The sequence below is a fragment of the Nicotiana tabacum genome, chromosome 22 (assembly GCF_000715075.1).
Source record: "Nicotiana tabacum cultivar K326 chromosome 22, ASM71507v2, whole genome shotgun sequence".
NCBI lineage: Eukaryota > Viridiplantae > Streptophyta > Magnoliopsida > Solanales > Solanaceae > Nicotiana > Nicotiana tabacum.
The window spans coordinates 102,613,001-102,632,208 of NC_134101.1; positions in this window are offsets into that span (position 1 = coordinate 102,613,001).

Consider the following 19,208-nt stretch of genomic DNA (forward strand, 5'->3'; position numbering starts at 1 on the left):
TCTGAAGATATCTTTTTTTATTTAGGCAAACGAGCCTTAGATCCTAGTTTCGACATCCGAAATTCTCTGCCAGGCATGCTTCCAATATATGAACACCGTATCAATCACTACACGAGGTACCATACTATAACTGCATGCCTTTGTTGAATTCTCACCTTGCACCACATCATTCACAGAACCACAATAATATTATCTGATCATAATAGCCGAAATTCCACGAATCTGATGCTCCCAATGCATATCATGACCTATATACCTCTTGTACCGACCTTTGCATGCTTGCCACGACGGAAGAGATGTGTAGAATTTCATAACCAACTACCAAGTCAACAAATCCTTGAGTCTATACTTCTAACAAGAACTATTACCTCAATCTAAACCAAATAATGACCTTTCCTTTTTAATATACTTCATATAACCCGATTGAACCGATCCTAGATCCAATAATCTTGTCTAACCTAGTACGACCTGCTCAGGTAACAATCATCGCAGACATGACCAAAAGTCTCATATGATGCCACAATGTGCTAATAAGCTACAAACTCGAACGTGATACATAAGGAAAACGAACTCTGGAAGGGACTACTCAACTCACGCTGCTAATATGGACTTTCCTCATAAAATGGAAAACAAAACACACAAAAATTAGAATACAGAAAACTGTACTCAACATCATACTGTTGTGGCATGAAACCGATCCAAATAACATGCCCGTGGCGGTGTGCCACATGTTCCATACATAAAATTCACATAAGGAGATACACACCGAGCTAAATTGCTCATTACTTATAAAATACCGAATATCGGTCACAAGCACACTAAGTGCATAATACCATCACTGGGGAAACTGATAGCGTCATAAGCTAAAAAACTCAAGCACAACTGAGGTGTGATATATAACTTGAGTCACAGGAGCCATCCTGCTCACATAACACCATTACTACGTGGAACCTCACATATAAGAAATTTTTCAAACCGATTCACAACTCACACGGTACCATATAGTACTACATGAAATAGCCGATGGCGAAATAACATCCTATGTTCGAATACTCCTCCATAAAGAGTGCTATGCTGAAACGAATGTATTCGGCCTGATATAAATCCCATATTCATATTTGAGTCCATCCACAGACCTCAAGCCAATTCTGATCATCCGCACTAGGCTAATAACCTTCATGGGTCCATAATAACCTCCCTTTTCTCATAACACAAGAAAAATTATCGTAACCGGAGAAACATCCATCGTTCATAGCCCAATAAACCGAGTGCCCTACAGGCATAAATTCTCAAATTAATGATATTATCAAAATCTCCATACTTGGTTTCAACCTTTAATCAATTAAGTGACTACATGTCATACTTATACAATCTTCCCGTGGAACACGCTCCCACCACCTTCCGCACTAGGCAACAGGTCTACCCATTCATACCACCAGCCATACTAATGCTGTAAAGAATAACAAGGATCTGCCAATCAGAACACAAAACCTCTTACACAGGACGCCGATCTCAGGTGGCGCTAAAGACAATACCAGCTTACTCTAACATCTGAATCCTTTTCTGCTCATTCGAGCTCGTGAAATTCTTTCCAACACCGAACCGCAAATTTGATCCTCAACTTCCGAATCCCATGCCGTGCACTGTACTTAATCATGCCAATATGCAAGAGTACAAGAATTTCATCTTAATTTCTGGACTACTGATAGGGTAAACACTTCATCATATAGAAACCTTTTACTTAACTCATTTCAAGAGAACCACATGCAACACGTGACTGAATTCTCATACCCGCAGAAAATACCAACCTCAAGTAGTGGTCTAAACTACCATAACTCTTCCGGGATCCATCTGTACATAACAAACCATAATACTCGAAAACCTCCAAATAAAATCAATTACAGCGGTCGTTAAGCCTCCCACACACCGCCGCAATTCACATGTATAACTTAACACGCTGAAGGAACTGATCACTGCCACCATCACTCTAATTCAACTATTGCTAGTTACACCTATTCTGATACTTCCTCTATGAGTCCGAAGTTATTTTCTTCCTTTTTCTCCAATGCTACACAGCAGACCGAAGATAACAAAGAACATTCCAAGCCCTTTTTTCATAACCTCTACAACAAGCTCGATACTCAACCATACTATAGACTCGAAATCCTTAGGCACCACACTTTACCCTTTGAATCCACTAGGACCATGGCTGGGAGTCGCCCACTCTGACTTGGTCCCAAATATAATCGACTCCAAGGCTCTGCTAGCACCTAAACACTCTCTCAAAGAAGCACTCGACTGAATCACTTTTATTGCAGATCACCTCTACACGAAGCATAGATCTTGAGTCTTCCCAAAGCCTAGACATAAATTGATAAGGCCAATTATAGTTCACATTCTTCAAACCCTTTGCTCAAATCACCACTGATGTTCTCTTTACTTAATCGTAACAACCCATCAATACACTGATAACTAGGAACCTCACAAATAGATAACCATGCAATCCAATCGTATGTGGTGGGCCTCTCCCACTTAGCTCGAAGCCACCACTGCATAACTCTGAAACCTACCAAGGTTCATCCTTCCTCTCTGATGTGACCCCGCACTATCAACCCGCCAAATTCCTCGAAACCTTCCAACGGTGCTGCACAGAGCACAATTACTACAAAATTAGTAACCCATCCTGAGCCTGTGCTCATTCACCAGCTGAACAAGTTCGTTGACTCCCCATTTGACATATACTAAAAGGTGGGACAGTACCTTCAAATCCAAAGTCATGTTGTATCCTTCTTCATATCAAGCAATACTTTTCTATTATATCAAATCTCATGTTGTATAATAGCCAATATTTCAAATTAAGTCCGTAAACCCAGTCACCATCCACCATAAATCCCAAATCACTCTAAACTTTCCTCAAGGCATGTAGTCATCCTACCACAGAACCCACATGCTATTCTGCCCCAAAGGCAAATTGAAGAAAACCATAACACCGACGAACTTAATGTATTCAATAGGGACAATGACACTACATCACAGATGATAATTCCACCACGCTCGAAAATACCAAGTCTCGTTACTTCATCAAACCAAACTTAAACATTTATAGCCCGATTGCCTCTCCTCCGCCGGGAAATAAAATTCTGAATATTGCATTGAGTAAACATCCTTCCAAGACTGCTTCAACGTATAGACAAACACTCTACCATTACACCCATATTGTATGATAACAACGCACGAATCGTCATAACAATTAATGCCAAGTCTCAAGACTTTAGGTAATACTGAAACTAAGCTAAAATGACAGAACGACCTTCTGCAAGGCGACGACAATAGCCCGATCAAATACGCAGGGAGGAACCTGCACCACATCTGTAGTACCATTACATTTTCTCAATTCCTGATTTATAATAAGCGTTTCACGTCGCATAAGATTGAGTAGGAAAGAATCAAAGGCATAAGCCTCAAAGGAATCAAACCGCACGATGAGGAATTAAGAAGGGAAGTACTCAAAATAGCCCTGTAGCCTCTCAAAGATAAGTACAGACGTCTCTATACCAATCTACAAGACTCTACTAGAATCGCTCATGACTCATGGGACCTAAGGGAACCTAGTACTCTAATATCATATTGTCACGACCCAAAATCCACTAAGGGTCATGATGGCACCGGACACTGCTGTCAGGTAAGCCAACCATCAATACTTAATTAAATTCTCATTTTGAAAATTTTGAAATCATGATTTTTCTTGAATTTAAGAGTAAAAGATGGACTTTATAGAATAAATAATAATGTTTTTAACAATTTCAATACTGAATAACCTATAATCATCACAGAACCCGGTGTCACAAGTGTATGAGCAATTTTTAAGAAATAATGTAAAACAATGACTGTTCCGAAATACAAATTGGACAAAGAAGAAAATACAGTACATTACTCTGAAGGAGACTCTGCTGGCTGCGGGTCATCTCGAGAGGTGCAACTCACCTAAGTCTCCATATCAACCATGCCGCTACGCCTAACAAGGCCACTAGACATACATATGCCTGTGCAACAAATATGCACATCAAGTGTAGTATGAGTACAAAAATAACGTGTACCCAGTAAGTATCCCGTCTAACCTCGAAGAAGTAGTGACGAGAGGTCGACTTTGACACTTACTAGTGGTCCAATAGCAATGTATTAATAATGTGAATAACCATGGATTTATTAGAAACAGCAATAAACTCAAGTAAATCAAGAAAACAAGTAAACAATCCTTTTTATATTAGGAAGTCTCCAAATTCATATTCCATTGTTTATCAATTTATCTCGGACCAGGGAGGCAATATCAATTTTTGTCAATCTCAAGCAAGAATTACAAGTATGCGCAAATCATGCCGAGGTCATACGGCCCGATCCAATATAAATGTAAAATGTGCACTGTTGAGGGTCGAACGGCGCGAACCATAGATGCATCTATTACCCCTCTCACGAATCATACGTGCGATGCAGTCAAATATAAATAATAGAGCTACCCCGCTCGCGAATCATACATGCGACGCAGGTACTTATAGATACACACTTTCAAACAGTCAATTAAGAATTCATCAGGAAACATTTATCCAAGCAAAAGCCAAATCTCTTTTAATGATTTAAGAAAATGAAGTTTAATCCCCCCCTTTTTTAGAAATTATTTTACTAATTCGATATGATTTAAGCAATTTAAGTTGTCAATAAGATTACAAATAGTTCAGGCATAGCATGCTTTTGGGTCCTAGACTACCTAGACTTAAGCACAATAGTAGCTACGCACGAACTCTCGTCACCTCGTGCGTACGTAGCCCCCAAAAATAGAAGCACATAGCTAATTATTTCACCTATGAGGAAAATTCCCTCTTACAAGGTTAGAAATGAGACTTACCTCGCTTCGAAGTTCCATAGCCGGCTCCCAAGGCTTTCAAACAACTCGACCGATGCCCAACGCTCCAAAACTCACTTTTGCTTTATTAATATTCACAAGCTTTTAATCCTCCTCCGGCATCGTAACATTGAGTAAAATTCTCATACGCCACCAACAAATTGATATCTACAATTACAATCCCAATTATAATCAAAATATGAATCAAAAATATTTATCAATATCCATCTATGACTCACAAGTTGGCTACAAGCCTCCGGCTTAAATCGTCTAATAGGTTCACTCACTAGCACACTAAACTCTACTCTTATCATTTAATACATATTTGAAGTCATCAATGATACTACATTAATTCTCCAATACCGCCAAATTACTATTCATCGTTTCCCTTAACCAACATTTCCAAAACATTCAATTTGGTGATTACTTAGTTGAACATTTCCAACTAAGCTAGAAAATGATTCTATAGGTTCATTGCATCCTTTAATTTCATTTCTAAGAACACTATTTATCTTTCCCTCATTTTCTCAAGAACACTATTCATGCTATGAACTACAATTATCCGACAGTAACAACTTGAAACAAATATTAGAATTACTCTCACCGACTCATAAGAAATGAGCTTGAACCATTAGAATTACCTTCTTGAAGCTTTTCTTTAAAAATCCAATGTTTGAAAAATTTGGTGTTCTTGAACCACTTCGAAGATTTCTAGGGATTTCAAAGATTGAATGATGTTAATACTAGTGTAAATATGATGTTATTAACTTAAAATATCCAAAACAAAACTCACCTTGTATTCTTAAGTAGCCCCCAATGTCGAATCCACCATGAAAGAACCAATCCCTAGCTCAAGAAAGCCCCCGAAAATGGCTGCTGCCCGATTGCCTTATATAGGCACAGGTGCTTCAGCGAGTTGTAGCTTGCACTATACAGGTTGTACCTTATATTACAAGTTTTTCCCTGCTGGATACCTTTTACTAAAACGTCCATAACTCCTTGTGGAAGTATACAAATGATGTACGGTTTAAAGAATTAGAAACTAGACTTGAAGATCTTTCATTTGATAGGTTTTTCCTTATACAACGCCTTATAAATTTTGAGATATAAGCTTCCAAAGTTGGCTCCACGCATCAGAAATTTCTGGCGAAACTGCTTTTCCAGCCTTTATTCATTCGAATATAACTTTCTGTACAAATTCAAATGATGAATGGTTTATCTTTATGGAAACTAGAATGCAAGAGCTACAACTTTTATGTTTTATAAATTTTCATATTTCTTATATATTGTAAGATATTAGCTCCCAAAGTCAGCTCTGCAACTGCACCAATGCTGTCCATAAACAGCTTCTGCAGCAGAAAAATGCATCAACTCTTATTGTCCAAAATCCATTCCTCCGAAATCCACCCGAGGCCCTCGAGACCTTAACCAATTATACCAATATTTCCCAAAATACATACGAACTTAATAGAGGCTTCAAACCATGTCAAACAACGTCAAAACTAAGAATCACGTATCGAATCGAATTATGAGTTTCCAAATCTTTCAACTTTTATATTTTGCGCCGAAATATATCAAATCAATTTGGAATGACTTCAAATTTTGCACACAAGTCGCATTTGACATTACGGACCTACTCCAACTTCCGGAATCAGAATTTGACCCCGATATCAAAAAGTCCACTCTCGGTCAAACTTCTCAAAAACCTTCAAATTTCTAACTTTCGCCAAATGATTCCAAAATGACCTGCGGACCTCCAAATCCACTTCCGATCGCGCTCCCAATACCAGAATAACCACACGGAGCTATTCCCAGACTCGGAATCCCCAACGAACATCGATTGCATTGAAATGCACTTCAACCCAAATTTATGAAATTCTTCTAAAATGCTAACTTTCACAATAAGTGCTGAAACACTCCCGGTTCATCCAAAACCCGATCCGAACCTACGCCCAAGTCTGAAATCATCATACGAACCTGCTGGAATCTTCAAATCCTGATTCCAAGGTCGTTTATTCAAAAATCCATTCTTAGTCAATTCTTTCAACTTAAAGCTTCCAAAATGAGAATTCACTTTCCAAATCAACTCCAAACTTCCCAGAATTCGACTCCGATCATGCGTACAAGTCATAATACTTGAAGTAAAGTTGCTCATGGCCTCAAATTGTCGAACGACGTGCTAGAGCTCAAAATGACCGGTCGGGTCGTTACACATTTACTGACTTCAAATTAAATAACTCTCAATAAATCACAATTCCCCAAAATCAGTGGTACAAGTCCTAAGCCTTTCTAAAAGTAGTTATATAAAATAAATACAACATTGTTCCAGAATGAGAAGGAATTAATGGAACGTAAATACAAATGAAGGTGACTTCGAGGCCTGCGAATGCAACAACAGGTTACCGTGAGTCTCCACCGCGACCATCCGCATAGCTACTATCGATCAATACCTAGATCTGTACACAAAAATGTATAGAAGTGTAATATGATCATACCACGGCGGTGCCTAGTAAGTATCAAGACTAACCTCGGTGGGGTAGTGACGAGGAACAGTCAAGATACCTACTGGTCAAATGAAATGAATAAGATATGATAGTGAAAGATCAAAATAAAGATAACGAGATAATATCAACAGCGAAGAGAAATCAAAATACAAACAGTAGGAACAATAAAGGGAGAACACGAATAGTAACATCAGATAACCAAGTAAATCAGATAACCAGGTAAATCAGATAACCAAGTAAGTCAGATAACCAAGTAAATCAGATAACCAAGTAAATCAACACTGACACAACAGGAACAAAGACAAGTAAGAATGTATTCAAATAAAGAAGGCAATACCAACTCAATCAATCACATCATGTCTAATACACAATCCCGACCATCTCAATCCTCGATTTCTCATATCATAATTCCAACTTCCGAACCTTTAGCACACATGGCATCTTGTGCCCCCATAATTTCCATCTCACTTTTAATAACAAAATCCACATGCTATACAATACATAATGTCCATACAAATGCACTCAAGATGTTCAAGAAGTCTCATTTACCTAATATAAGTAAATTATAATTCTAAACTAATTAGGAAAGCCAGCGAGAAAAGATGAAGTTGTTTCTTTTGAAATCATTTGAGTAAAGAAGGTACCCCTTTCAATTAAAATACAATATCGAATAAATTATTACCTTTAACATGGGAGTTAATAACTTAAAGCTTAGTAGAAATTCCCTTTTTAAGTAAAATACAACCTCAGGCGGTTTAAGAGGATATAATTAAGAAACTAATTGAATTAAAGATGTAACAATTATTGAAGTTTGAAGTATTGGAATGTATATATATATATATATATATATATATATATATATATATATATATATATATATATATATATATAAATACGGCGAGGTATTGAAAATACTGTAGGTTCCAACATAAAGGATCACAACAATAAAGGGATTTAAATAGTTAAAGCACTTGAATTGATAACAACAAATAAACATAGCAAAAGAAAGTGCACGGATCACCCTTCGTGCTTTTACTCTCGTTCTCACCATAAGAATCAATATTCACTTTTATTTTTTCTTGTTGCGGCATGCAATCCAATCCCAAATCATATAATACCATTGCGGAGTGCAACCCGATCCCATTTCACATAATACCATTGCGGCGTGCAACCCAATCCCATTTCACATAATATCGTTGTGGCATGCAACCTGATCCCATTTCACATAATACTGTTGCGGCGTGCAACCTGATTCCATTTCATATAATATCATTGCGGCATGCAACCCGATCCCATTTCACATAATACTGTTGCGGCGTGCAACCCGATCCCATTTCACATAATCCTGTTACGGCGTACAACCCGATCCCATTTCATATAATACTGTTGCGGCGTGCAACACGATCTCCAAATACAATTAAACATCAAGCATAAAAGAATCCCGGCAAGGGAGACAATATCATAAACAATAGCATCCCGACAAGGGAATCAACAAGTACATCATAAGGGTCACAGAAAAGAAACCAAGAAGCACGATAACCTCAACAAAACAACAAGACATAATAAGCACGTGATACTACACCGGTAACCACAACAATTGGATGTGTAACATATTTGCATGAAGTCATAGAAGAACTCACAATCAAGAAGTATCCAAAACAATAAGGGATGCAATCACTTCAATTAAGGCAATTAAGGGTCACTGTAACACGTAGGAATTAGAGGAAAGTTAACAACATAATATGAAGCATATAGAGGCAATTCAAGCAATTATTAAACCCAATCATAGCAGGATACTTTCCACATAATGGACAGAAGGACCTAAGAACCCTAGAGGCAAATTTCCCACAAATAAATCTGAGCAGACACTCGTCACCTCGCGTGCACGGACTACAATTAGCATAGAAGACTCAAATCCTAAGGGGAAATCCCCCCACAAGGTTAGGCAAGATACTTACCTCAATCCGGCCAATTCAATATCCAATTTAGCTTTTTCTTTACCAATTCATCAACGCTCAGCTCAATCTAGCCAAAAACGACTTGAATACATCAAACAATGCAAGAGAAAACAATTTCAATTAACAAAGCTATGATTCTTATACAATTTGCAAAAAGTCAACAAAAGTCAACTCCCCGGTCCTGTACCTCGTAACCCGACAAAATTTATAAAAATTGAACACCCATCCGCTACGAGTTCACCCATATAAAAATTATCTAATTCTGATACCATTTGGTCATTCAAATCATCATTTTACATTCTTGAAAGATTTCACAATTTTTCCCAAATTTTCCTTTAGATTCTCATGAATTTGATGTTAAATCTAAGATACAATCACAAAATATAGTTGGAAATTGATTAGAGACACTTACCCAATGATTTGGAGAAGTTTGGGTCTTTGAAAAATCGCCAATGGAGGTTTAGGGTTTGAGAAAATTGAAAAATGGGTGAAAATCTCGTCAAAAACCTCACTTAACCGGCCTTAGATGTCGCATTTGCGACCCATTGCGAACCCTCGCAAATTGCGAATAAAGAAGGGCTGGAAGAAGTCACATTTGCGACAAAAAGTTTGCATTTGCGAACTGGGCATCGCAAATGCGATGAAAAAGTTCGCATTTGCGAACACACCAGAAACCAACAATTTTCCCCGACACGAAAATGAGCATAACTTCCTCATACGATGTCTAAATTCGATGATTCTTTTTCCTATGGCTCCATAATTTCGATATGAATCTAATGATTTAAACAAAACTGAATTTGGATCTCATTTTCTCAATGTGGTATTATTTTTGCTTGAAGAAACGACGATGAAGCATCCAAAAACAAGCGCAACATAGCCTAAACCTATCCGAAACTCACTCAAGCCCTCAAGGCTCCAAACCAAACATGCACGCAAGTCTAAAAACATCATACAGACTTACGCATGCGATCAAATCATCAAAATAACATCAAAAACTATGAATTTAACCTCAAAACTATGATTTTCTCAAGGATACTCAAATTTTCTAATTTTTCAACAGGACGTCCAAATAACGTCAAATCAATTTCGGTTCTCACCAAATTTTACAAATAGGACTTAAATATCATAACAAACTTGTACCAGGCTCCGAAACCAAAATACGAGCCCAATACCAACGAGTTCAAATATTAATTCATTTCTCTATTTCCTTTAAAAACCAGCACAATAATTTTCTTCAAAAAAATTTTCTAAGGCTAAGGACCTCGAAATTCAATTCCGGGCATACGCCAAAGTTTCATATTTTATTACAGACCTCCCGGGATCATCAGGACACAAATTCGAGTCCGTTTACCAAAAATGTTGACCAAAGTCAACTAAAAATCAAATTTTAACTCTAAAAATTACTATATTTTTCATATTTTCACATAGAAGCTTTCCGGTTTCACGCTCGGACAATGCACACAAGTCGATATATATAATATGAAGCTGCTCGTGACCTCAAACTGCCGAACCAGACCCAATTGCTCAAAACGACCAGTTGGGTCGTTACAGAAAAAAAGAAGAAAAAAAGAAAAGAATAAGTTGAAAATTTTGGAAGGAGAAATTTTACTTAAAAATAAAGGAAAAGGATAAAAAGTAATAATAGTAAAAAATAAAAGAAATTAAGGGTGACAAATGTTTCGGAAGAAGAGATTTTACTTGAAAGAACAAAATTAAGATAAAAATACATTAAAATTAATTAAAAAATAAGACAAGAAAAAAATAAAGTGAAAAAGAGTGAATGGTTATTACTAGAAATTACAAATAAAGAAGAAAAAAAAAACTACTCAAATAAAAAGAAATTAGAAAGAGTGCAAAGTTTACTAAAAATAAAAAATAAAGTAAAAAAATAATAAAATGGGAAAATAATGAAAAAAGTGAAAAAAGTGAAAAAAACAAAAAAAAAATAAAGAAAAAAAGGGGAGGGCCTTAGGTGGAGATTGGGCAAATGAAGGGGGGGGGCAACCAGGAGTTATTAAATATAAATTTTTTTTTAAAAAAAAATACATCAAAACTAAAAGATTAGGACAAGAAAAAAAATATATACTATATTAAAAGTACGAAGATCCTTAGCAAAATTGTCACGATCGCAGCCCCGATGACCAGGTTGACCCAGAAGAGTGCCCAGTTCAGGTGGTCAGACGAGTGTGAGGCGAGCTTTCAGAAGCTCAATACAGCTTTGACGACAACACCAGTGTTGGTTTTGCCCACATGTTTAGGGCCTTATACAGTTTATTGTGATGCATCTCGTGTTGGACTTTGGTGCGGTGTTGATGCAGGATGGCAAGGTCATTGCCTATGCTTCGCGGCAGTTGAAGATTCATGAGAAGAACTATCCAGTTCATGATTTGGAGTTAGCAGCCATTGTTCACACATTGAAGATCTGAAGGCATTATCTGTATGGCATGGCATGTGAGGTGTTCACGGATCACAAGAGTCTGCAGTATTTGCTCAAGCAGAAGGAGCTAAATTTGAGGCAGAGGAGGTGGTTGGAGCTATTAAAGGACTATGATATCACCATCTTATATCATCCAGGAAAGGCCAATGTGGTGGCTGATGCTTTGAGCAGGAAGTCAGCCAGTATGGGCAGTCTTGCTTATATTCCGGTCGGTAAGAGACCGCTTGCTTTGGATGTTCAAGCTTTGGCCAATCAGTTCGTGAGGTTGGATGTTTCTGAGCCCAGCTATGTATTAGCTTTCACAGTTGCTCGTTCTTCTTTATTGGAGCGTATCCGAGATCGACAGTATGATGATCCCCAGTTATGTGTCCTTAGAGACACGGTGCAGCACGGAGGTGCCAAGCAGGTTACCTTAGGGGATGATGGAGTTTTGAGATTGCAGGGTCGAGTTTGTGTGCCTAATGTAGATGGGCTTCGAGAGTTGATTTTAGAGGAGGCCCATAGCTCCCGGTACTCTATTCATCCGTGCACAGCTAAGATGTATTAGGATTTGCGGCAACATTATTGGTGGAGGAGAATGAAGAAGGACATCGTTGCGTATGTGGCTCGGTGTTTGAATTGTCAGCAGGTTAAGTACGAGCATTAGAGACCTGGTGGTTTGTTTTAGAGGATTGAGCTTCCCGAATGGAAGTGAGAGCGGGTCACTATGGATTTCGATGTTGGACTCCCACAGACTCGAAGGAAGTTCGACGCAGTGTGGTCATTGTTAATAGGTCGACCAAGTTAGCGCATTTCATTCCTGTGGCAGTCTCCTATTCATCCGAGAGGTTAGCTGGGATCTATATCTGAGTGATTGTTCGTCTTCATGGTGTGCCTGTGTCTATCATTTCGGACCCCGGTACACAATTTACCTCACGTTTCTGGAGGGTAATTCAGCGAGAGTTGGGCATACAGATTGAGTTGAGCACGTCTGAGAGGACTATTCAGATTTTGGAGGATATGCTCTGAGCCTATGTCATTGACTTTGGGGGCTCGTGGGATCCGTTTTTGCCTTTAGTAGAGTTTTCTTACAACAGCAGCTACCAGTCGAGTATCCAGATGGCTTCTTATGAGGCTTTGTATGGTAGGCGGTGTCGATCACCGGTTGGATGGTTCAAGCCGGGGGAGGCTCGGTCGTTGGGTACAGATCTAGTGCAGGATGCCTTGGACAAGGTCAGGATTATTCAGGACAGGCTTCGTACAGCTCAGTCCAGGCAAAAGAGTTATACCGACTGTAAGGTTCGTAATTTGGCATTTATGGTCGGTGAGCGGGTATTACTTCGAGTGTCGCCTATGAAGGGCGTGATGAGGTTTGGGAAGAAGGGCAAGCTTAGCCCTAGGTTCATTGGCCCGTTTGAGATTCTTGATCGAGTGGGAGAGGTGGATTACAGACTTGCGTTGCCGCCGAGCTTATCAGTCGTGCATCCAGTGTTTCATGTGTCGATGCTTCGGAAGTATCACGACGATCCGTCCCACGTGTTAGATTTCAGCACTGTCCAGTTTGACAAGGACTTGTCCTACGAGGAGGAGCCAGTAACTATTCTAGACTGACAGGTTCATCAATTGAGATCAAAGAGTTTTTCTTCTATTCGTATTCAGTGGAGAGGTCAGCCTGCCGAGGCATCGACCTGGGAGTCCGAGTCCGATATGCAAAACAATTATCCCCATCTTTTCCCCGACTCAGGTACTTCCTTTTTATGTCCATTTGAGGACGAACGGTTGTTCTAAAGGTGGAGAATGTGATGACCCAAAGGGTCATCACATGTTTTTGAAATGAATTCTAAGTTCCGAGGCCTTAAAACCTCTTTCGACATCACCTCAATTTGCGTGCACAGTCCGAGCGCGTAGCCGGAAAGCCATTTTGTGAAAATGTGTGAAATATGATGAATTTTGTTTTTAAAATGAGTTTGAGTTGACTTCGGTCAATATTTGGGGTAAACGGACGCAGACCCATGATTTCACAGTCTTGGAGGGTCCGTAGAAAAATATAGGACTTGGGCGTATGCCCGGAATCAAATTCCGAGGTCCCAAGCCCGAGAAATGAATTTTTAAAGAAAATTATTTTCTGGAATTATTTATGAGTTTTGGAAATGAAATGTGTTTAAAACTTGATAGTATCGGGCCCGTATTTTGGTTCCGACGCCCGGTACAGGTCTTATATGTGATTTAAGATAAGTCTGTGAATTTCGTCAAGTAACGGATTTGAGCTGATGTGAATCGGATCGTTTTTTGAGAAAATTGAAAAAATTTAAAGTTCTTAAGAAATTTCATGATTTTGTTGCTAAATTCATAGTTGTTGATGTTATTTTAGTGATTTGAATGCATGAGCGAGTCCGTATAATGTTTTTAGGTTGGTGTGCATATTTGGTTTGGAGCCACGAGGGCTCGGGTGAGTTTTGGATAGGCCACGGGGTGGATTTTGGACTTGGAGAATTGCAGGTTTTCAGCTATTTCAGTGCAGGCTTGCAGGCTTTGCATTTGCGAAGCCTGGCTCGCAAATGCGAGTTCACAAATGCGAGGGCCATGTCGCAAATGCGAAATGTAGCCCAGGCCAGCCTATCTCGCAATTGCGAGGATTCTATCGCAAATGCGATCCCCCCTGTTTTAGCTAGTCGTCGCAAATGCGACAAGTTGTTCGCAATTCCCAACTCGCTAATGCGTGAACTTCTTCGCAAATGCGAACTTAGCAGAAATTTAGGTTTGCAATTGCAATTGCGACATCTGCAACCTGCAATTTTATAACTTAGCCGAAAATCTCTCATTTTTCACACTCTTTCAAAACCAAAACACTCTTAGGCGATTTTTCAAAGACAACTCTTCTTCCAAATCGATTGTAAATCAATTTTAACTCGTTTTCTTCAATCATTAACTTCTTTTCACATGATTTCAACTCAAAATCAATAATTTGCATGGGGGAAATTAGGTGTTTTGGATAGAACCTAGGTTTTTCAAAAATTGGGGATTTGGACCTCGATTTGAGGTCCGATTTCAAAACAAATTATATATTTGGGTTTGTAGGGGAATGGTTAATCGGGTTTTGGTTTGAACCTCGGGTTTTGACCATGTGGGCCCGGGGGCAATTTTTGACTTTTTGGGTAAAACTGTGGAAAAACTTATTTTCATGCATTAGCATTGATTCATTTAGCGTTTATTGATGTAATTAAGTAACTTATGGCTAGATACGAGCGAATTGGTGGTGGAATCGAGAGGTAAAGCAATAGTTCAGGCTTGAATTGTGTTCGTGGCATCGAGGTAAGTGTTTGATCTAACCTTAGCTTGAGGGATTAGGAGTTGTGTCTTATTTACTACGTATTAAATGAGGAATACGGCGTATAAGCATGGTGACGAGTATCTATACGTCGGTGTCAAGCATGCCCGTGAGTCTTGTATTGTAATTATTATGACTCCATTGTGGTTTATTGTGCTTCACATGTTATTATCATTATTTTTCCCTTGTTAGGATGCTATTATCATTATTGTTCCCTTGCGGGGATGTTATTATCATTATTGTTCCCTTGCCGGGATGTTGTTTTGATATTATTGTTCCCCTGCCGGGATGTTGTTGAAATATAATTGTTCCCTTGCCGAGATTCTTTTGTGATTGTTGTTGATTTGTAAATGGGATCGGATGGCACGCCGCCACGAAAATATATGAAATGGGAGCGGGTTGCACGCCTGCAACAAGATATATGAAATGGGAGCTGGTTGCACGCCTGCAAAGAGATATGTGAAATGGGAGCGGGTTGCACGCCTGCAACGAGATATGTGAAATGGGATCAGGTTGCACGCCTGCAACGAGATGTGTAAAATAGGATCGGGATGTATGCCTGCAACGAGATACATGAAATGGGATCGGGTTGCACGCCTGCAACGAGATGTGAAATGAAAGTGAACTCTACATTCGTTTTCCCTATCCTTGTTAGTAATTGGATTTTGGTTTCTTTATATTCCTCTTGATATTTTATTGTTATATGTTACTCCCCGTAGCATGTTTCTCCCGCCCAATTTTAATTGTGATTATCTGCTTCTATTTCCGCTGTATATGATTTAACTGCACAGGTTTATTTGGTAGTCTGTTCCTAGCTTCGTCACTACTTCGCCGAGGTTAGGCTGGGCACTTACCAACACATGGAGTCGGTTGTGCTGATACTATATTCTACACTCTTTTGTGCAGATCCCAGTGTTATAGACTTCAGACCGCAGTGAGATTGCTATTTCTTATTCATCAGGCAACCCGAGGTAGTCCTGCAGGCATCCGCAGGTCTTGGCATCACCTCCTATCTTTCTTTTATCCTGTTTCCTTTACTTATTTTAGAAACAGTGTATCTGTTATTTCTTTCAGACCTTTATTTGTAGTACTCTTAGACTGTCTGTGAAGTTGTGACTCCAGTTCTGGATAGTCTTGTTTAAACAGTTGTATTGGTTATACTCAGTAATTCTATTATTTTTCTTCTGCTTGATATAAATTTCGATGTCTTTAAGTTATTACTCATAATTTCTTGTAAAGGATTAAAATGGAAAAATGGTAATTTGTTCAAACAATCGGCTTGCCTAGCTCACACTAGTAGGCACTATCATGACTCCTGAGGGTGAAAAATCCGGGTCGTGACAAAAATGTTGTCGCCTTTTTTTCCCATTAAAAATTAATTTTATATTAGACAAAATCCTCATTTTAAATTTTCTCCCTAATATTTATGTCACGACCCAAATTTCCCACCTTAGGATGTCGTGATGGCACCTAGTCTCTAAGACTAGGTAAGCCTAACACATGCTGGTTTAATAACAAAATTGAACTATTTATTCATTAATCATAAACAATTAAATGATATACATAGCCGCAAGTGACCAATAGTTATACATTTTCCAAAATCGATAATAAAGTAATAAGCACTACTGAAACACATTAAAATTTCTAAACACAATACTGTTCAGAATTACAATTTAACAGTAGCATAATGAAGTAAGATGGTAGCTCTAAGGCTTGCGAACGTCAAGCAGGTATACCTTGAAGTCTCTCGTCACGCAAACGCAACTCCCAACAACACGATCAGAATACCTATATCTACACAAAAATGTGCAGAAGCGTAAAATGAGTACATCACAATGGTACCCAGTAAGTATTAAGCCTAACCTCGGTAGAATAGTGATGAGGCCAGGTCAAGACACCTAGTAAACATAGAAACCTGTTCAAGATATACACAAGATAACAATGGAAATAACATCAATGTAAGACCAACGACGGAAAGATTATTGATTTACAACCAATAATGAAGCAATAGAAACACAAATTGTAGCAAGTAGTAAAGGATTAATAAAGAAACACCATAATCAGAACACCGATAAGAAGTAAATGAACTCAAATAAGGAAAAAAACGGATGACAACTCCAATAATAAAATCACTCCCAATGCATGGACTTACAACAAGAATTACCCTGAGGTAACACACCTCATAAACCATGAGCCATGAACAACAATTTCCAATTCTTACACATATGGCACCTCGTGCCCACAGTAACAATTATCTTCGTACGACAAAGCCCACGTGCTACCATGTACTTTACAACCATGACAAATATCAATTTAGATGAACGAGAAATATATTTAAACACCATAAAACATAATAACAATCTTTAATAAAGTAAGGTGTCAAATGAAATAATGAGTTTATTTTAGAAATCAAGTAAAGTAAAATAATATACAATTTATACGAAACAGAGTATCAGATAGGTTTAGTTTTAAAATCAATAAAAATAAAAGTATCAATTTTAAAATAAAGCAAAACATCAGTTAAATTTTCACGAGCTATAATTCCCACCTTCGATCGTGATGGCGCCTAACATTTCACTTGTTGGGCAAGCCGACTTTAACTATATCTATTAGCTATTTTAGACAATTTTTCAAATTAAATGATAGTAGTAAAACTGAATAGTCAAAAATATGATTATAAACTAATAAGTGATGAAATCCAAATACAAATCCGGAACTGGTGTCACGAATACATAACCGTCTAGAATACTATATCTCTTTTTTTTCATTGTATTTTCTTATCTTTCTTTATTTTTAAAAAAATATATGTATTACTGTAAATATTTCTAGCACATAGGATCCAAAATTATATAAAATTCTTATAATCTTATAATAATCTCATTCCCGATCTTTCATCAATTTATTTGTGGCATACTTTCGCGTACGAAAATATGGCATGTGATATCATTCCCCCTTTGGAACATTCGTCCTCGAATGTTGACTGATGCACTTATCGTTTTCATCACTTATGTCCTCCAAATACTTTATTACTATCCTTGCTATCTAGGCAATTATTTTGCGAATAAATCCAAAGGCTAGGGCATTCCCCTCCTTTAAGCCTCATTGTCACACTACGACTTGTATTCAAAATCCTTCTAATTTTGTAACTATTGCTACCTTCTATCATGCATCCTTAACTTTATATGTGTGCCTACGTGACTCTTCTTTTTCCTTTACTCCAGGTTTTAGCCAGTCTCTAGGCCTTTGTTTACCGTGAAAATGATAACAACAATTAAATTTGTAAATAGGATTCTAAAAATACGTGATCTATTCCCGAGCGAGTTTTTAGAGCAGTTGATGCTAATAATATGGAATCTAATGATGAAAAGTTAGCTAAAACGAGATAGTAATTGAACCGTAGGGCCTACTGCCCGTGTATAGGTCTGATCGATGAAGGACCTCGGGGTCGACGTTGGGGTCGAGCTCGAGCTATCGAGGATAGTCGGGGATGGGATAACAGTTGACAATATCATTAAATAAGGCTCTTTATGACCAATACTAAGGCTTACAATGAAGAACGAGTAAGAACACGATGAATATCGAGGTGGCCTCGGGTCAGTCAGAACGAACAAGTTAGAAAGAAAGAGAGAGAGAAAGAGATATTATTGCACTTGTGGAGAAATGGAGCAACATCAGTCTGTTCCAAGGTAGTGTGAGTCCCCTTTATATAGGAGGGGCACTCGGCTGCAAGCACATGGGCGTTAATTACAAAGTATGGAGATGGGATGACTTGACGTGACACCTCAACATAGGCTCTGGATAGGCCGGCCCTATTAGACTTAGTTGTGTGCCTTGGGAGCTTCCCCTTTTGTCCTGGATTTGATCTCCATTTTTTCCTAAGTCGGGCGTTGACGAGCCGCGAGGTCGGGAACTCGGTTGTGGACTCCCGCCGACGGGGTCTCGAGGTGTTCTTCCGAAGTGACTTGACAGCAAGAAATCAAGTCCTCTAATTTTTTCGCGTACAGATAGTCTCCGCGTTTTCCATAACGAAGTGATGGGAAATGATTCTGACTCGTCGAGCTCCTTACGGCGATGTCATTCCGATGATGTGGCTCCTGGCGCGAGC